The following is a 5,019-nucleotide window of genomic DNA, read 5'->3' as shown; positions in this document are numbered from 1 at the left end:
TCTCTCTCTCTCTCTCTCTCTCTCTCTCTCTCTCTCTCTCTCTCTCTCTCTCTCTCTGTTATCGCGATTTTCTCGGTCGCAGTCGCGATTGCTGTCGCGTCTTATCGCGTAATCGAAGCGGTTTTCGGTGATAGCTTCACGAAAGATGCCCGCCGCGGATGCAGAAGACGCGCCAGATACATGGCTCCGCTACTATATCGTAAATAACTTCCGCCAGGAGCGTAGAACGCGCAAAAATGCGGCGCGCCTTTGTCGACTTTGTAGTAACGTCGCGGGGCATCTGGCACCGATTGAGCGTCGAATTCTCGTCTCGGCGGGCTGTGGTGGCCCAATTTTCCCGCCCCTCCTACGGTCTATTTCGTGACAACCGCATTGCCAATCGTCCGCCCGCCGCGAGAACTCAGGCTGTGCAGAGCATCGTCGCCGGACCCTCGTTATTATCACCTAGGTTCGCGTCGGCGATAAATTGTGTTCGGCAACCACGTGCAAGCGATTTGAAAACACCTCCGCGAAACAGCACTGCGTTGCAGCGAACTCCACTCCGAGTGGCGAAGTTAACTCGATGTCGTTCCGAAATACGGTGTAACGTATTCTATAAGTGCAGCTTAATCGTTCAAAAAGTCGGGGTAGTTGTACTCGGAGTTAACTCTATGAACCTCGCTTCCGAGATGGGTTGGAAGAGTAAATCCCAATGTAACAGCTCGAATTTATGAAAAGTATATACTGCTGCATATACAGGGTGTCTGACGCAAGACACGCAATACCACGTGTGAAGATAAAGCACGTCCATCATTTACCTCTTTTTGCTTTTAATCGAAAAAATTACTAAAAAAATACATGTACTACCGCAGATAAGAATTCATACATTTCGTTCTCATTGTTTTGCCACGAAATAAACGTTGCCACATCTTATGTACAAAACAGACATAGGTCTGTTTATTTTCACTGAACTAGCATGCTCTAACGGAACATAAAAAGAAACGAGTATACAGTTGGAATTTGTTTAAAGAAAAGGGAGAACTAGTGCTGGAGCAGAGGGAACAGCGAAAAAGAATAGATTACTCTCTCCGTTAAAAATTTTTTGGAGTTGATAGCTTACTCTAGTCTACTCTGTCCCTCACCGCTTCGGGTTTTATAAGGTTGACTGAGTTGAGTTTTGGAACGTAGCCCTAGGTGTTGCGCGAGAACGACACTGAAGCTTCCCGAGTCGAAATTTGAGTCCTACTTCCGACGCCAATATTCTATTTAACACTTATTTCGATACTCTCAAGTCTGTGTCAACCTCTTTGAATACTATTCAATATACTAGCTTCACCGAGAAGTCCTCTTTAGAATCTACTAGTAGTATTTTCTGCCATTTAGAGGCGCTGAGTGAGATTTCAGTTTCCACTTATGTTACACTGATCCTTCGGGATATACACAGATGTTAGAAAATTCAAGTCGAGAAAATAGGGCTAAAATTTCGACTCGGGTTCTCTCAAATACTCGTCTACGGAGTGAGCTTGCCGTAAGTTGCAGTAAGAAATGCAAATAACTTATTTTCCTTACGCCTATACTTTAGCTTCTTTACACCTCTTACTTAAAGCGATGTCTGCAACGAGAACTCAAGCCATAAGACTTAAGCTTTAAGCTTTACGCCGTAAGAAATCGACTAATTATCGACTAATTATCGACAGTCGATTATTTTCCTCATATTTAACTGTGATTGGTCAACTTCTTACGGCTTAAAGCTCAAGTCTTATGGCTTAAGTTTTCACTGTAGACACCGCTTAAGAGAGATACTTCCGGTGTAAGGAAGCCAGAATATAGACATAAATAAAATGAATCATTCTTTTCTCTTATTCCAACTTACGTCAAGCTCACTTAGCATTTGCAAACGAGCTTTAATAGTACAAATAACGCTCGTTCTTTATGCGCACTTGGCTACCCGATGACAAAGCGTCGTGGGATCCGAAACGATAAAATCGTGCGCCGGGGTAAATTAAATTTTCAGAGACGTCTCGGCCCTGACGTAGCCGATCGCTGGGATCTCATGGCAAATATTGGAAAAGCCCGAAGGAGCTTACGCCGTTCTCCATCACCGGCAACTGGAGACTGTGAAAATTTCGATGCTCACAACGACATCCTATCGCCGCGAAAGAGAGAAGCAAACACTGTTCGATCGCACCGCGATCGCTGCTGTATATACAGCAACGAGACGACGTTGTATGTGCCGATATATTACACGTTAAAGTTTTATTTATTTCGTCATCGCTATGTGTATCGATCCCCGCGAATGCAGTCGTGAAACGCTGTCAAGTGTCGGCTGTGACGAGCGCGAAAAAATCAGCCGTTTGTCTCGATACGATAACACTGAGCCGCTCTGAGTTTGTCTCTGACTACAGTTGCATTCCAAAACGTCCTTTTTGAAGAAAATTTTACTCAATATCTACTATAATCCGTGTTACATATACTATAGAGTATCGAATCTGTTCTTTTTCGATGAACTAGTATACACTTGCGGAACTTAAAAGAAAATAAGTATGAAGGAGACTAGATTAAGTTGGGCCATTTTTCCAAAATTTATACTTACAATGTTCTAGATGTCACTTACTTATTCTCGATGGAAAATATTAACACGAAATGTCGAGATATACGAAAAGACATAGGTACTCGACAACTCCTAAGTAAATTTACTCTACTTTCTAACTAGGATTAACTAATTAGGAGAAAAAATATTTAGAAGTGAAAAATATTTATACAGTGAATATTATATGGAGAAAACATTTTGTTGAACCAAATTTTTGGTAAAATATGAGTGAACCATTCCGACTGGACATACTGGCATACTGTTTAAGTTAAACATAAATCTTATTAACTTGCACTCTGGAAATTTCAACTAAAATTTCTGTTTTTTTCATATTCCATCAAAAATTTTATTAATACAACAAAACTTTCTTTTTCGTATATATGATAACATATATACTAATATAAAATATCTTGCAAATAAAAAATATACATTTTTTTTAAACTTCAGTTTTTAATAAAAGTTATTGTTTATTCTATTTGAATAAAAAAAATTATATTCAAATAAATGTGTTATTACTTATCGAATAAATGTCTTTTTTATTTTCTAGACTATTTCTTTTCTTACACACAATGTGTAAGATTATTCCAATTTAAATGAAACTCAAGAAAAAATATCTATATCGAAAGAAAAAAATGATAAATGTTACTAAAATTATAATTATTTTCGGCTATATTTTTCTATCTTTTAATTTAATTATAATTATAATTTGCCGACAAAATAGTAGTAGCAACTTGAATGCAAGATTACTATATCGCTAACACTCACTATAAAAATGGCTCTCTCGACTATAAACCTTTCACTATGTGATTACAGTTATAAAACATTTTTTCCTCAATATACGTCCTAAGAGGGATATTTTCCGGTTTCGCTTCCACTCATAATAGATACATACACTGAAAAAAGGATTTTATTATCGAAACGGTAATTTGATATATCGGAACAAAATTTGACTAAAATGAAATCAATAAAATATCTGTTTACTGTAATAAAAAAATTTAATTGCTGTGTGTTTTACTTTGTCAATAATATGTTCAATAATGTCAATAATGTGTTCGACATAAGTAAAAACATAGTAATATTAATTGAATCGTATGTATGAAATATTTGTATTATATTATAAATATTATGTATCAAATATTTATCCAAATATAAAGTAATATTTTATTATTTAAAAGAAGTCAGCTTTTTAAGTCGCTAAAAAAACTATTATTTTAAACAAATTGATTTTATTTAGAAAAATTATTGTTTTTGCTACTTAAAGAAAATATATTTTAATAGAAAATGTTTTTATTTTATTTGAAGAATAAACTATGATTTTATTTATTTATGATGGTTTGCTTTTTCTTCCCTTTGTACTTAATATTATCATAAATTTAAAAAAAGAAACTCAGAAATGTCAGAGATTGTGGAATAAAAAAAGTGTTATCATAAAGTTTCAGATTTTAATTACTACTTTCGCGATATAAAATAGCCTTCTGTAATGATGTAGTAATTATCGTGTAATCGATATGAAATTGCAATGTAATAATCAAAAAATATACAATCCGCTATCAAATTTTGTTTGCAAAATATGTCGAAAGAACAACAACAACAGATTACGGACACAGATAACTACAGCTTTATCGACAGATCATATACATACTCAAACTGTCGTCAAACAGATTGCTTACTGGATTCATTTAGCTTTAGTTAAATGCACGCAATTATCTTCTTTACGAAAAAAAGCAAAAGCTGGCAGGTTCCAGTCGAACAATTTTTTGTTCTCTCCAAAAAAAAAACATTTGGAAGTTTTCCAAACGAATTTTTCTACCCTTGGGGAAGAAATCGGACAAATCCGTGGAAAAAAAAATAAAAAAAACCGATTTTTCTCCAAAAACTATAAATTTCCAAACTATAAATTTTTCACTGTAAAAAGAGCACATGATCGACATGAGACTCGGTCCAACCGGGACCGACCTATCCTACAATTGAGACTTGGTGGAAAAAAAGAGAAGAGAACTAGCGAAGGGCTAGTGGAAGTGCATCGAAAAAAATGGACTATATAAAAAAACGGACATTATGTACTAAACGCTCGCTGACCGCAAACAGCCGCGGCGGCCGAGTGCAATTGTTTCAGCGCGACAACCTTATCTATCATAGCGCCGTAGTCAGTTACACGCCACGGTGGAATACCCGAAAACCGTCATGTCGGATTACCGCGCGATCGCTGTAGATATTTCCTTTGAATTAATCCCAGATGCATTCGGCCCGCCCGCGCGATGTGCAAGCGCCGTGTATGAGCGAGCGCCCGACAAACTGTGCATCTCCAGTTCTCGTCTCGTAACCAACTACTCGCCGCTCGACAGCGACGTAACGCGGTATAACGCATTAATTGCGCATGTGATTATTTTAGCCTCAAAGTGCCGACCATCACGAACTCGTTCTCCCTCTCCCTCCCCCTCTCTCCCTCT

General features: G+C 37.1%; 1 protein-coding gene across 14 annotated transcripts in view; it reads left to right on the top strand.

Moving 5' to 3' along the window:
- LOC116842214 (inactive dipeptidyl peptidase 10) overlaps positions 1–5,019 on the top strand; it is a 154,592-nt gene that overhangs the window by 122,427 nt on the left and 27,146 nt on the right. The gene's annotated exons all lie outside the window — the stretch shown is intronic.

The sequence above is a fragment of the Odontomachus brunneus genome, unplaced genomic scaffold (assembly GCF_010583005.1).
Source record: "Odontomachus brunneus isolate Ranch 3 - 2012 unplaced genomic scaffold, Obru_v1 Obru_scaffold_022, whole genome shotgun sequence".
Classification (NCBI taxonomy): Eukaryota; Metazoa; Arthropoda; class Insecta; order Hymenoptera; family Formicidae; genus Odontomachus; species Odontomachus brunneus.
Note: the sequence above shows the minus strand (reverse complement) of the source record. Positions and strands in the feature narration are given on the sequence as shown.